This window comes from Cnephaeus nilssonii, assembly GCF_951640355.1.
Source record: "Cnephaeus nilssonii genome assembly, chromosome: 22".
In the NCBI taxonomy this organism is placed as follows: Eukaryota; Metazoa; Chordata; class Mammalia; order Chiroptera; family Vespertilionidae; genus Cnephaeus; species Cnephaeus nilssonii.
In genome coordinates this window covers 19,779,740-19,795,815 of record NC_137093.1, presented here as the reverse complement: position 1 = coordinate 19,795,815, position 16,076 = coordinate 19,779,740, and the positions used below count along the sequence as shown (strand labels likewise).

The 16,076-nt window shown below is 46.4% G+C and overlaps 1 protein-coding gene and 1 pseudogene across 5 annotated transcripts in view; one reads left to right on the top strand and one right to left on the bottom strand.

Annotated features, from left to right (window-relative positions):
* Positions 1-16,076, bottom strand: part of NTM (neurotrimin) — a 394,804-nt gene that overhangs the window by 331,308 nt on the left and 47,420 nt on the right. The window lies entirely within an intron of this gene.
* LOC307094248 (small ribosomal subunit protein uS19-like) lies at positions 1,064-15,699 on the top strand (annotated as a pseudogene). The gene is made up of 3 exons: positions 1,064-1,495; positions 15,063-15,178; positions 15,644-15,699. The product of its transcript is annotated as a small ribosomal subunit protein uS19-like (transcript).

Here is a 16,076-nt window from a genome sequence, read left to right as displayed (position 1 = left end):
AGAAGGTGTGAATGAAGTTTCTGCCTGCGCTACTTTCATGGCCTTTATATAGGAATTAACATCTTTTTTCCCCTTATACTCAATTGAAAACACAGAAAGGGGCGAAAGAGGAGAGGGTTCCCTGGGGTTAGAGAAAAAAAACTCGGCCTAGAGAGCAGGTTAGGATTTTCAAAATGTACAGTGTCCATTCTGTGTAGTCCTCAAAATCAGACCTACAAGGAGGGCTTCAAAGGGATGGATTTATCCGTTGTCTTAAGTACCACTATTCACATCATATACCTCTAAACTCCCAACATGAACCCCCTGGTATCTATGATGTGGCTCTAATCTATAGTAAAAGGCATGCGGACTCACCCTGTGCCCTCCACCCCCACCCCACTCAGCCTCCAAAGGCAACAGATCAAAGGGCCCTGCTCTCCAGCGTTGATGGGCACACGGTATGGGGTCAAGGAGATACAGTTTTGAATAATTACAGAACACCATGAACAAGTACATTTAACTCATACAGAGAATGGCTAAACGAATGGAGTAGATTCGAGGTTAAGAAGACAAAGCATCATGCAAGGTCTCCTACAGACTGTGACCTGCCTCCAACCACCTCTCTCTCTCTCTGCTGGACTCCACCACTTCTCCTGATTAACAGAGACAACTGGGCAAACTTTCTTTACTTCTGATGACATATCCCTGCGAAGACTCTGCCCTTTGTGCAGCTATTCCTTAAGCAGCCTACCACCCGAATGGAAAACAGAATTAGTTAGTCCTCTTCTGGTTTTCATCTTCAATTGCACGCTAATTGATTTCTAAACGCCCTGCTGCTGTATTGTATTTGCCCTGCAATGAACTACCTTTGATTACAGCTGTTCCGGGCCCAGAGGTAGCCTCCCCTTGCCTGCTGACAAACGAGTCCATCAGGTAGGACTTTAATAGACACAAAGTGCAGTATGAGACAGGGTCGTGGAGCAACAGTTAAAATAACCGTCGGGAGAACGAAGAAGGTGGAAAGCTGTGTCCCACACCTGAAAGCTGTACTCACAAGGCCTTTGCTTGCTGAAGAACCGACACTATGACGGAAGTGGAGCAGAAGAAGAAGCGGATTTCCTGCAAGTTCACCTAATGGGACATGGATCTCCAGCAACTGCTTGGCATGTCTTTCGAGCTGCTGATGCGGCTGTGCGGTGCCCGGCAGCAGAGGCGGTGGCGGCTGAACCCGGGCCTGCGAAGGAAGCAGCACCCGCTGCTGAAGCGCCTGCGCAAGGCCAAGCAGGAGGCACCGCCCACGGAGAAGCCTCAGGTGGTGAAGACACAGCTGGAGACCTGATCATCCTGCAGGAGGTGGTGGGCAGCACGGTGGGCGTGTACAATAGTAAGACCTTCCAGCAGGTGGAAATCAAGCCTGAGATGATGGGCCACTACCTGGGTGAGTTCTCCCTCACCTACAAGCCAGTGAGCATGGCAGGCCTGGCATTGGAGCCACCCACTCCTTCTGCAATAAAAAGTACACTGACCTAGTCAAAAAAAAAAAGGCCTTTCAGCCCGGCCAGCGTGGCTCAATGGTTGAGCATCGACCTATGAACCTGGAGGTCATGGTTTGATTCCTGGTCAGGGCACATGCTCGGGTTTCAGGCTCCATCCTCAGTGTGGGGCGTGCAGGAGGCAGCCGATCAATGATTCTCTCTCATCACTGATGCTTCTCTTTCTCTTTTCCTCTCCCTCCCTCTCTGAAATCAAGAAGAATACATTTTTTTTAAAAATGCCTTTTGAAGAGGATAGGTGTGACTTACTAGTATACAAATGAAAACGAAATCATCACACCTGTGCCCTGTTAGAGTTAACTAGCCCAGCCACATCCTCACAGCTCTTACTGCAGCACGTGGGGGCAGCCAGCAAGGCCCAGGAGCCAATGCAGAGGGCGGAGATCAACCTGAGGAGGCCAGATGCCATCCTTATGGTAGAGACACACTATAGGGGCCGCCATTCCCCCCTCCCTGAGCCCGCCGCCTGCCTCTGCCCCATGCACTTGGGGATAGCTCCACTCTGTAACCGTACCACTTTCAAGAAACAGTTGTCAAAGATGATGCTGAGATTAGAGGGTCACGAGCCCGCTAATGACACATAATGGGCTGAAGGATGCCCTAGACACCAAGTCGTCAGCGGCATGGTCCTATACTTCTGCACAACACGTGCCGTGGAAGAAGCAGACCTCGGCTTGCAAACTGGTTTGATTCCTGGTTCCATCTCTCTGTGATGTGGGCAAATCATCTCACCTGGTTAGGGCTAAGTGTGTTTATTCTCAGGAAAATGGGGGCTGGGGGAAGATCTTCACAGGCTCATTGTGAGAATTCATTCTGATTAAAGTAATGAAATGAATTTAAGCTGTAAAGCATTCTGGTTGATAAAAATCTAGTCACCGTGTGTTAGGCAAGCTACTTTACATATGTTGCTTTTAATCGCTTCCTATATAAGGTGGTATGATTGCAAGTATTTATTTAATAGGCAAGGGATCTGCGGGGATGGTCACATTTCCATCTTTCTATAAGCATGAACTCGGATTTATGTGTCTCACAGATTATCTCCCACGTCCTGAACATGCTAAGAATGAGCTCCTTACCCTCCATGGTTCAGATGGAAACTGGTTTTTCGAAATACTGAAAACTCAGTGTCTATTCTCCCTTTCTACCGCTGTCAGCTAGGCCCCAGGAGGCAAAGCATTATAAATCATGGCCATGCCTCAAGCGGTTAAAAAAAAGACACACAAAAAGAAAAACAGAGAAAATAACACAAAGACCTTCTTTTCAGGCTTAAATTATGTTTTCTTTTCTATTGATCCGGTGATTTGTGTTTTGAACTGAGTGAAAGGAAAATTGGTTTTGCTGTCTCCCCTTCTTCTTTATCTTCCCCCTGTTCCCTGCTCCCCTCCATCCCTACTGCCCTCATTCTGGGCCGGGTCCTCATTATCGCTTCATGAGGCTCACTGCGCCCACTCCTGACTGGTCCTCCCGGGCCACCTGCCATAGGACACCAGAGTGGCATCTGTACAAAGCAGGTGAACAAAAAGCGCCAACAAAACAAACCCAGTTGAGATTTTGTTACTCCTGTTCTAAAAAAAAAAAAAAGCTCCCCATCAATAAAAAAAATAATGTTTCAAACCATGAGCATGCATTTGAGACCTTCTATGATTTTGGACCTCTTCTCTTCTCTCTCTGGTGGTCCGTCCATTCTAATCTCATGGTTTTATTTATTTAAAAAACATTTTTATTGATTTCAGAGAAGAAGAAAGAGGGGGGAGATGGATAGAAACATCAATGATGAATGAGAGAGAGTCATCAATTGGCTGCCTCCTGCACGCCCCATAATGGGGATTGAGCGCACAACCTGGGCATATGCCCTGACTGGGAATTGAACCATGACCTCCTGGTTCATAGGTCGACGCTAAACCACTGAACCACACTGGCCGGGCTCTAATCTCATGGTTTTAAATGCCAACTATGTGCTCATGGCTTCCCAGTGTAAACCTCCTGCCTGGACATCTCCCTTAAGTTCCAACGTCTTTTAAATTCATCTACCCACTTAACATATCCACTTGGATATCTCATAATCATCTCATCGTGCAAAAGATAACGCCTTCGCTTTTCAACAAACTTGTGTGCCCACAATATGCCCATCCCAAATCTGGGCAACTTGGCCCAGAGCCATCGATTACCCTTGGTTCCTCTATTTCTCTAATGCTCTGTATCAAATGTATCAGCAAATCTTCCTGGCCCTTCCTTCTGTAAGTATCTGGAATTTGGCCCTGGCTATCATGCCCATTGAAACCATCCTCCTCAGCATCATTAGTGGCTTGGACAACTGCAGCAACCTCCTAGCTGGTCCCCTCTGCCACACCTGTCCCCACATAGCAGCCTGAGGAATCCTTTCCAAACCCATGTCACCTCTCTGCCCAAGATCATCTTATTTCTCTCATGGGGACACAGTCCTGGAGGCCTGACATGATCTAGACTGCTGTCACCTCTGACCTCCAACCTTGCCCCACCCAATGTACCTTTGCCACACTGACTTCTGGCTGCCCATGAGTATCCCAGGTTCACTTGTGTCCTATAGTCTTACACAACCCATTCCTTCTGCCTGGAATTAATTCCCTAGACAAATGTGTTCATAATTCCATCACCTCTTTCAAATCTCTCAAATGTCACCTTCCAAAGATTTACCCTAAAATGGTATTGCCCCCTTCCTCTGTATCTCATTCTACTATTTTGCTCTTTTTTTTTTTAGTAATAAGTCATCAGCATTTACTACTTTTTGCATTCTGCATAATTTATTTGTTATATTTCATTCCTGCATCTCTTAACTAAAATGTTAAGATCCATAAGGGCAGGTGTATTTACCTGTCTCATTCCCTGACATACCTTAAGCCCTTTTGGCGATGACTAGCCATAGTAACCACTGACTAAACATTTGTTAAATGGGTGCATGGATGAAGGAGTGAATAAATGAGTGAATGAGGATCCATTCTGTTTTAGCAATCTTATCTTCCACTATTTTCTTCTGCCTAGGATCAAGCTAGAATCAACTGTCGTTCTTTATCACAAAGGGACACACTGTACTTTTGATTATACTAGTCAACCTCAAATAGTCTTCCTCCCAACATCAGCTCCAGAAAAATACAATTTATATTTTTAGATTCAACTCAAATATAATGCCTTCCCTCCCTCCCACTCTTCTTTCCTTCCTTCCTATTTTCCTTCCTTCATTTCTCCCTCCCTCCTTTGCTGCCTCCATGCCTCCTCCCTTCATCTCTTCCTTCTTCCCCATGTCAGCATATTTTATGCAGTATTTACTATGTCAGCTACAGTAAACTTTAAAAATCAGTCACAGACCCACCTTCAATTAGGTTGTATTCTATAAAGATTTCCCCAATGCCTCTGCATGAGTAAGTCACCCTAATGTTGCATTTGGGGGGTGGCAGCTTGGGGGGACAGGGGTGAAAGAACACATAGGCCTAAGGGTTATAAGAAACAGCATGCACAGTCCAGGGCCACCGCTTAGTAATGCGCTTACTCAGAGCACTCAACCTTGGAAGCTTCTGTTTCCTCTTCAATGAGGGTAATAACTCCTGCCTTAAAGTGTTATTTGATAATTAAACAAAAGAATAATTAATAAGAATATGCAACATTTTATATACTAGATATAATAATAAATAAAATAAATGATAATTAAAGAGTATGCAGATGCATGTTTAGCATCTACTTGGCATTCAAACATTAAGTCCCTTTTTCCCTCCAATGCCCAGCAGATACTCAATCCTTTATTAGGACCCTTATTTTACTTTGATTAACAGTTTAATTACTTGTCTGTGTCCCATGAGAGGTTGAGTTCCTTGAGACCAACACAGAATATGGATTCGCATGCTATAAACTTCAATTCCTGAGAGATGAGGAATGCATCTTTCCTTTCCATATTCCCCTCATTTTCCCTCACGCTTCTATTGTCCTTCCCATACTCTTCTGTCTTTTCAAACTCATTTTCTCCCCCATCTCTTTATTTTTCATTTTACCCTTCTTAATGCATTATTTCTCTTATTCTCAACGTGTTCTCCACACTTCCCCCCACCCTACCCCCTTCCCTGCCCCCACGGCCTCACTCCCCTCCTCTTGTTCCCTAGGTTACGGCACAATCTTCCCTTCCCTCTCCCTCTTGATCATCACTCTCTGTCAGGCTCCTGTCCTCTCAGGCCAGGCGGGGGAAGGTTTATTGATCTCCTGGTAATGCCCGAGTGCCTCTGAAGGTTAAGGTCAACAAGAGTAAAGCATCCTGCTGAACCACAAAACCTAAACTCGACTTCAGTAGGAGCGGGTATCAATTATTCAGAGCTGTCAGATCACAGGGCACTCGCCATCTGGTGATACTGAGTAGGAAAATATGGGATGATTACAGGGAAGGTTAGTGTGTGGGGAAGGCCAATAAAACGGGGGCTGGTGTCTCAACCCAGGGAACCCACCCTGGCTGCCAGGAGGTAGGCAATAAAGGTAAGAGTTGGCCACTTGCCGTGGGGAAACGATGCCCAGTAGACTCCCATAATGAAGAGATGCCAGTAAAGAAGCTATTAAGGCCCACATGGTCTCCTGGGCTTTGAATCTATTTCTTTTTTCCCGTAACCCCATGCATAGCTGGCCTTAATTTCTCTACTTGCTAAATAATTAGGCACCTGAGGTTTATGAATCCTACATAAATCAAAATAAACTCGGGTAATGGGGGGTTTGTTTGTGACTTCTGTGATGCCCTGGCTCACTTTGCTGACGTTTTAGAGGCTCCTGGGCCATCTCAACAATAAAAGTGTGGAGTATTTTCATTAAAAATGCACAGCAAACAAAAAGCTGTGAATTAGGAGTCTGGAGGAGGTCTCATCAAGCTTATTCCTTCCAAAGAAACACGTGCCTTAGAGTAAATGACATGTCAAAGTAGATATCACGGGCCATCCCAACTCACCTCCACCAATGCCTTTGCAAGGCAGTTTCCCTACTGGACAAACCTCTCCCCCCACCTTCCACTGGTTCATCCTCAGTCACCATCCGGACTGTCCTTAGATGTCACTTCCTCTGGGATGCCCTTCAGTCTGATCAGTAGCTTTGTGATTTGGTGCCCACAACAAGGGTCTACTCTTTCATGAGACCAACTGCAATCAAGTTGCACCAACTTTATGGATGCCACTGATGTCTGGATCCATCGCTGTACTAGGCATGGCAACGCACCCTAGACTGGGCACATAGTAATGGGCTCTTTTTCCAACGCAAGGGCTACCACTTGGCTCCTGCAGGAAGCTGGCCGACGCCACCCTGCCTGGTGCATCTGCCCTGCCACTCCTGGGAGACTGACTATATCTGGCACTTGCCTGCCCCCCACTTCAGAGCTACTGACGCTGCCTCACTACGTGCACACTCTCTCAGAGGGCAGTGTTGCTAGTCCGGTATAGTCTGTTAATTCCAGCCACAATGCTTCTGGCCCTTGAAACTAAGCTGGATTATGTGTTTTCTTGAGCTTTCTAGAGCCTCTGCCGTCCAAATGCTGTACCTTTTATCATGAAAGCAATTCCACAAAGGACTGATAGTCGGGGTACTTGATGGGCCTTTATGCTTCCTATCAGCCACAGGCATCTGAAATTACTGACTATTGGAACAGCCTCCAAAACATGGAATAAAAAAGATCTCCTCTGCCTCCTCCCAGTACACACAGCTTAATGGGTCACTTCGGTTCTTGAAATGTGGCTGTTCCAAGAAAGAGATCATCTCTTTTCACCTACTTCCTGGATAATGAACAGGACAAAATAAATGGGGTGGGGAGGCCATTCTACAAGCCTTCCCTGAAAAGCCAAGGATTCGCCCTAACATTCCTGGGCATGATGTTTTCTTTCCCCTGACGACAATGCCAGGCCAGCCGGGTTGGTCCACCCTCTGGGGAGCAGTCTGACCAAATGGGACCCAGAGGATTCAAACTTAATTCCTGTTGAGCCTTCTGGATTCCTCGCTGGTCTGACATGATAACAGAGCCCAAGGATAATGACCATGTAGTTGAGTACACTCTTGTCACAAACCCTCAGCAGTGGGAACATAAGGCATCTCTGTGCTATGAAAATGGCCTTAACCCTCTTGCACCTGACTCTTCTGCATTAAATTACAAAAATAAACTAGATACAAACAAGAGATAATTGGAAAAGGTAAAGTTACAGCTATGAGATATGACACACCAGTTCTGCAGTTGGAGAGCAAACCTCAGACCCTGGGGAGGAAGACCTCAGATGCTGGGAATACAAGGAGGAAGGGATATGAGTGGTCTTTGTCTTTTAGACCTTACTGTGGAGCTGTCTTCATGAGAAAAATGACCTAGCATGGCTCTCCCAGATTGCTGCAAACACCTTAATGTAACCCACTGCTGGGTCAGCCATCCCACTCCTGGTGGCTCTGACCACAGTTTGATCACAACTCTGCCTGGCCTCACAGAAAAGTTGATCAGAACCATAGCAGGCGATGGCCCAGCTCCTGCCACTCTCTGCCAACACCCTCAGCTGCCTGCCCCACGGCCTTCCCACAGTCACACAAACTGAGTGAGCACAGATAGAGATCTACCTGCGCCAGACACATCACCCTCTGGGAACTTGAAGGACAGTTTGATTCATTTATTATTTTTTAAATATATTTTTATTCATTTCAGAGTGGGAGGGAGAGGGAGAGAGAGATAGAAACATCATTGATCAGCTGCCTCCTACACGCCCCACACTGGGGATCGAGCCCACAGGGCACGTGCCCTGACCAGGCAACGAACTGTGACCACCTGGTTCATAGGTTGACGCTCAACCACTGAGCAACACAGGCTAGGCAACAGTAGCTCCTGTCACTTGCTGATCCAGGTGTACGAAGTCCTCTGTCTCTGACCCAGAAGCCTCGTGTCTGCCGCTAGCATCCCTGAGACTTGGCAGACCACCTTGTCAGCACGACTGTCAGGTTAAATCTCAGAACCTCCACAGTTCTTGACTAGGGCACCGAGATGTCTCCGTGGGTAGGATCTCTCTTCCAAAAGGTGTTCCCCCCGTAATGCTGATCATAAAGCTCACAGAGCGCTCACAGGGAGTGACAAGCACTCTCCATGGTGGGACAAAGGCAGCATAGACAGGCGAGGCCTGGGCGCCTCTGAATGCCCACCTTCCCCTACTGTGTTGAGACCCACTGAGTTGCTGGGTTTGGGGACTAACAAATGTCACATTACAGAATGCAATTGCACTCATCAGCTTTCACTGCAATTTAATGCGTCACCTTCAAAGCTCATCCGTTTCAGATACAGAAAACTAAGCGGGTGAAAGGAGCGAGTACTGTATGTGCATATGTGCATGTGCACGCCTGTGTGTGTGTTTCGCTGAGATCAAAGTCATTGGCTTCAGGTTGACATCACAGAACAAATACATGTTGGTCTTCCCTAATGTGATTTTCTCACTGATGAACAGAACCTTACAGACGTTCTTGAAGTCAGCACTAAATGGTGAATTCAGATTCAATACAGGCACTTGGGCTTACCTGGGTGGTACCCTTTGTGGCCGGGGTATCTCCTCACTCCACCCGGCATGGTAATTACTTCCACCACCCAGCGGGCTCCGGGACTTCATATCAGAGCACCGAGTGTGAGCAACCCCCTTCCCTGCCCTCTGCCGCTCTTCCCGGGGCACTGAGTCACCCAGGAGTAATCTCCCGGCGCCTTTTCCTTCTGTGTCTGTAAAGGTGGCTAAATTAGGTCGAATGTGTGGGATTAAGTCCACCTCATAAAATTTGCTTTGAGAAAATCTCAGATCCATTAATGCTTCATAAAAATTTTATAAGGTTTCTGCTAAAGGAAGGAAAACAAACAGAGGTGGTGCTGGCATCGAGGCGCTTTTTAAATCAAACGTTCTCTCTCTAATGCATTCTTTTTACGGACCAATCAGAAAAGCAATCAAGCATGAAGCCTTCGCTTCCTTGGCTTCCACTCCTCAAGCAAAGTGTCCGAGGATCTTTAAACATGCCCCATGAAGCCATGGGGGAAATACACACACACATGCATACACACACATCCCTCGAAGCAATCTCTACTCCAGAAAGTCTGTATTAATATTAAAACTCCACAACCTCCAATTTGAGTTTAGGAACATGGGATACGATAATAAATTAAACTTTCCTCTTCTTAAATGTCCCTGGGTGGGAGAGGGGTGCATAGGGAGAGCAGATGTTTAAAACTAATGGAATGACAATTAAAATAGTCTTACACGTATTACCTTTACTGGTGCTTGTAATGCGTGTCCAGCAAACAAAAATAAAATAAATTGTATCCAAAACTTGGAAGTCCACTTAATAAATCTCTTATTTATAAAAGTTTGGGGAAAATGTTATTCTAATAATTTTATGAGACTACAATAAATGTTATACCAAAAAACAACAACAACAACAACTGAATATAGGCAGTAAAAGAAAGAAAATGATGGTTCATTTCACTTTTGCATATAAATGTAAAAGCATAAATAAAATACTATTTAATGATGTATCATGATTATATAGGTGCATACACAAAATACAGGATAAAGATTAAATTTAACTTTTTTAATCTATCAAAAAACACACACCCAAAACTAAATCCAATGTCATTTTTACTAGTCAAATTTTGCATGCAATCTCTCAAATTGGGAACAAAACGAGGATGTCTGTGTGTTTGGGAAGTTTTGAAGGTCTGATTACGAATCCAGTTTTCTATTCATCAAAATCCTAGCATCTTATACATTTTTTTAGAAATACATTTCCTTCACTCATGTTTTATATGAGATAAAATATAGGCTTTCAAATTTGTATTTATTGATTTTGGAGAGAGAGAGAGAGAGACACAAACACACTGATTTGTTCTTCCCCTGATCTATGCAATCAATGGTGGATTCCTGTATGTGTCCTGACCAGGGATCGAACCCACAACCTTGGTGTATGGGAACAATGCTCCAACCAACCGAGCTCCCCACAAGGTTAGAATTTCGCCTTTAATAATACTCTTGTCTTGATATGGCTGTTTTCAATTGTATCTTTTTATTCCATTCTGTTTATTTGAAATGTGTGTGTGTGGGGGGGGGGGGGGTTCTCACTTTTCTTGAATTCCCTTCCCAAACATGTCCTGTCTTATTAAACTTTTTAAATAACCAGCTTTGAAAATAAAATAAAGCAAAATTTAAAATAGAATGAATGGCAGTAAGCACTTTTATAAGGTTTCTGCTAAAGAAGGAAAACAACGCCCTAACCGGTTTGGCTCAATGGATAGAGCATCGGCCTGCACACTGAAAGGTCCCAGGTTCAATTCTGGTCAAGGGCATGTACCTTGGTTGCGGGCACATCCCCAGAAGGAGGTGTGCAGGAGGCAGCTGATCAATGTTTCTCTCTCATGGATGTTCCTAACTCTCTATCCCTCTCTCCTTCTCTCTGTAAAAAAAAATCAGTAAAATATTTTTTTTTAAAAAAAGAAGGAAAGCAAACTGAGGTGGGTCCTGGGGTCCAGGATGCATGAGCGCTATGATGCTACAGGAAGCCGTTTCCCAACATTTAGCACAAGTGACACCAGCAGGAAGGGGAGCGGGGCCGCTCAGCAGCCCAGCAGCCCAGCAGCCCGGCCCCTGCATCCAGAGCAGGGCAGCCTGGAGCAGGGCCGCAGCTGAACTTCCCGGGTGACAAAGGGGCCTCTGGAACGAGGCTGCCGGGGAACTGGCTTCCTGGGATGAACAGAAACTGGAACCCTCCCAGCCCTTATCCCTCCAAGTTGTGGTACTTCCTCCAAAGCCAGGGACTGCGGAAACTTGCTTTCTCATAAGAAACAAGCGACTAAAATCCAGAAGCAATAAGAACCCAGCCAAACAATGGTGAGGCTGTTTCCGTGTAGCTTTCATATATATTATAATTACCTGGTCCTCAAAACAGCCCTGTGATGTGAGGCAACTGTAATAACTGGGAAAGAAAGCAAAATCCGCACTAAAATAAAAACTGGGGTTGAAATCCGAGCACGGCCCCCGAGTCGCTTATAGGACCTCAGGCTTCTCCCAACCTCAGTGACCACCTATGTCAGGCGTCCTCAAACTACGGCCCGCGGGCCACATGCGGTTGTTTTTGCCGTTTTGTTTTTTTACTTCAAAATAAGATATGTGCAGTGTGCATAGGAATTTGTTCATCGTTTTTTTTAAAACTATAGTCCGGCCCTCCAACGGTCTGAGGGATAGTGAACTGGCCCCCTGTTTAAAAAGTTTGAGGACCCCTGACTATGTAAACGAGAGTGATAGTCTCTCCTTCACATACGATTAAAAGGATTAAATGAAATACCCGGCAGGCCGCAAAGCAGACGGCACAGAGTAGGCGCGTGAGGAAGAGAAGTGTGACCAGACATCCTTCTGGACAGTTCGGGAATCTGATTAATGACAGAGGCAGAGCCTTGGATTCACTCTGTCTGCCAATTCCGAGCCCCAGGCGCTGTTAATTATGGGACGCGGCTTCCAGCGCTTTCTGGCTGATACTGCCCCGCACAGAGGCGGCTAACCTTGGAGGAAAGGGGCAAGGCGGGAGGACACACACCCATGCCAGTCTCCGTCAGTTACAGCGAGGCACCCAGCTAGGGAAGAAATGCAAATGGAAGAGGCTGGGAAGGAAGCTAACAAATGTGATGAGAGCACAGTCCCTGTGCTGGAAAGAAGGTTCTATGCGGGTCCGACCCATCTGGAGACGAATGGTAAGTGGAACCTGTATTCAGCAGCAGCCCAAAGGCTAGGACACTTTTCGAGGTTTCCTGGTGCCTAAGAGCCTCCCTGTTTTATAAAAGTGCAAAGCTGACTGGAGACCCACAGTCATGATAAAGTGCCCGCAACTGTCCAGGGAAGCCTGCTGAGACCGCCTCTGCGGAGAAGAAATCACTTCAAGCACCACGCCCTCGTCTTTTCCAGCTCCCTCCACTCCCAGAAGTCTTGTCAACGCAGATGGCTCTTGCCTTATGTCTATTTTTTTAAATATATTTTTATTGATTTCAGAGAGGAAAGGAGAGGGAGAGAAAGACAGAAACATCAATGATGAGAGAGAATCATCGATTGGCCGCCTCTTGAACATCCCCTACTGAGGATCCAGCCCGAAACCCGGGCATGTGGCCTTGACTGGAATCGAGCCCAGGACCCTTCAATCTGCAGGCTGGAGCTCTATCCACTGAGCCAAACCGGCGAGGGCTCATCCTGTGTCTAATAGCTAGACTTTCCAATGCCCCGGGTCGCTATGCCCGCTCACATGTGGGGGCCCTGTCTTCCCGCTGCCAATCAGATAGGGAAGGGAAAGGGAACCACGGTCCAGAGCAGAAGTGACATCAGCCTGTGGGATTCCCCACCCTCTCCGCCTGCCTCGCACCAGGTCTCCACGGTGCAGGCTAATGCAGTCTGCGGCAGCTGTGGCAACGCCCGCTCTACAGGAAATCGATGGCAGACTCCCTGACTCCGGGGGTCAGACATCCCAGAGACACCGCTGCCCGCCTGGCCCTGGGCCCCACCAGCCGGCTCGCAAAGGAGCGCCTCCACTCAGCCTCTGCCCCACGGGTTTGTAAATAATTCAGCGAGACAAGGAGGGAGCTATCTTAAGAACAGGCTGCCTGGCCCCAGGATCCTTGGACGTCACAGGGTGGCCCTCTGGTCATTTTGTGATGTTATTTTTGAAAGCTGAAGCCTGGGCTTTATATTTAGGACAGGGTTATTTTGGTGTCAGTGAGCTAGGGTAGGATGAGCCCCTGGTGGGGACACTTGTACACAATGACACTGTCATTATGTTGACTGCGACATAATGGAGGGGAGGGGAGGGGAGAGGCAGGAGGGAGGGACACGTTTCTTCCAGCTTTTCTTTATTCTTTTATAAAAAAAAAGTATTTTTATTGATTTCAGAGAAGAAGGGAGAGGGAGAGAGAGAGAGAAACATCTATGATGAGAATCATTAATCAGCTGCCTCCTGCACGCCCCACACTGGGAATTGAGGCCACAATCCAGATATGTGCCCTGACCGGGAATCGAACCCTGACCTCCTGGTTCATCCACTGAGCCACGCTGGCTGGGCCTTCCAGCTTTTCTTGACAGAACATACTCGAGATAGGATTCTCAACTAATGAGCGCATTTTCTGCAATGTATTTTTCCTTTTATTGTTTATGTTTTTTGTATTTTTGCCTTTTTTTTAAAGGTATTATCACTGCCTTTGGTTTGTAATGTGCCTCTCTGCTCATGTACATTTCCCCCCTTATATTTAAAAACAATTGGACACGTTTGATGAGGCATATTTTCTACCTAATATATTGCCACAAGAATGAGAAGCTGAAAAGTTGCCATCCTGGCACTTTCAGTATCCCAGCCCCGAACCGTGGGTAGGAAACTGGGACCAAAGATCAGAGAGCCAATCAACCTGCGGGGAAAAGTTCAAACTCATTACTGCTCAAAGAAATGCAACTTAACACAACGGCGTGGCGTGCCTACCTAGCAAGCTCGCAAACCTAAACAAAATTACAGCAGTCAGCAATGATTGGGGCGGAGGCGGGCAGAGAAACGAGCAGGTGGATATTCTCCCGCTGGGAGTGCGCGGGGCTCCTAAGGGCATTTTGACAGCAGGGATCAGCACACACTGGCTGCTTGCCTGTTCTCCCCACCGTCCCACCTGGAAGAAGTTACCCTCAGGAAATGATCGTGGCTGTGAATAGACTTATCAACGAAGATGCTCATTTGAATGACATTTACAACAGGAGAACAACGGGGTATAGCCTAACCGCCCAACCCTAGAGGATCAGTAAATCAATGGTGATCTATCTATAAAAGAGAATATTGTGTAGCCACAAAATTTAATTTATAAGCCATTTAATAGCATGGAAAAAGATATATACATAACATAAAGATACTATAATGTATATATTAGAGATTATAGCTTCCCGTCTGACAAAAGGATTGTGCACTGTAGAGATTTATTTTTGTAGATGAAAAATATAATTAGATGCGTAACTATATAAAATGCAGAAAGCATATATACACCGCTATGTAAACAACGATGAGCAGTTTGGATGGGGAGTTACAGATGGCTTTAAATGAGTGTGTTTTTTGTTCTTATCAGTGTTTCCTAAAACTTTCCACAACAAACACATAATGATTTTGTTTCCTAAGAAAACGTCATGTGTCCTATAAAAGTTGATAGAGCTACACTCTATGCCAGACACGACTGTGCCAAGGAGAAGTCACTTCACTCAGGCACACAGGCCCCAGGGAGGCGCTGGTGGACAGGGAAGAACCTGCCTGACCCTGCTCCAGCGCTGGGAGCCCTGAGCAAGCCAACCTGTTGGCCCGATGTAGACTCAATGAGTGCGGAAGCATAGCGGGCACCTCCCTATAGAGGTTGGGCCTCTGCACACATCCAGGTGAAGGCGTGGCCAGAGCGGGGTGCTCTTAAGCTTCAGCAGCTGTGCCCCTTCTTCCCGGGGTCTGGGTTACAGCAGAGCAGGCTGGTCCTGCACCCTGCTCCTCCCACAGGCCCATGGAGGCTCCTTCTTGGCTGCTGAGAGAAGTCCCAGGTGCTATGGGCAATGCCTGTGTCTCCTTCTCAGAGCCCACGCCTCTGATTTGCAAACTCCCTCCAGTACCAGGAGGTATCCATCCTTTAGGATAGGACCAGGAAGGGGGTCCTATTGTCACTCACAGTTCTGTCAGCATCTCACCCTGGGGCAGTGTTGGGAAGTGCTGGTGTATCCCTCTGATTGGACTTATTTCTTTACAAAACATTAAATAAAAACAGACAGCTCTCCGACCTGAAAGCTGGCCTGAGATTACCAGAGACAGTAACTGCTCGGTAAGGCAGCAAGGACCGGGTGGCCTTCCCCACCTCTGAGTGGCTTGGCTACAGGTCTGCATTTTCTTTTTGGCAGACCATTTATTTCTCCTCCTCTCTTTTCTCACCTTTGATCTCTTTATATTTTCTCCTCTCGGTTTATTAAACTCTTTTTAGCCTACCAACAATTTTTTTCTACTTTGTTATCCGCTTTCTTTTTCATCAGAAAGTGAATTGCTGCTCTCCAGAAGCCTGAGTGCCTGAGGCCGCTCTGTCTTTTGTCCAGCTCTGAGCCGCAGCCAGACTTATGCTGCCCAGGCCAAGAATGCCACTGAAAACTGACCACAGAAAGCCATAAATCCAATGAAATTACCTACCTAGTGCAAGCTCCTTCCTTTGTATTAGGTGATAAGGGCTGTCTACTTTTCCAGAGAATTTAACATCATTTTAATACTATATCTCACTTTATTCCATGCCTGCTAGGTAGACTGAGTGGTCTGCAAAGGCCTGTTCTTAGTACTGTGTACACACACACACACACACACACACACACACACACACACAATGTCTTGCATTCCATGTTCTACCCCACCCTTGTAACCAGAAAAATGGATCCCAAATTTTATTCCCAAGACAGATTGTGCAATATCTTATAAATATACCAGGAGCCCTGGCCACCATGGCTCAGTTGGTTGAGCATCGCTTCATGCACCTAAAAG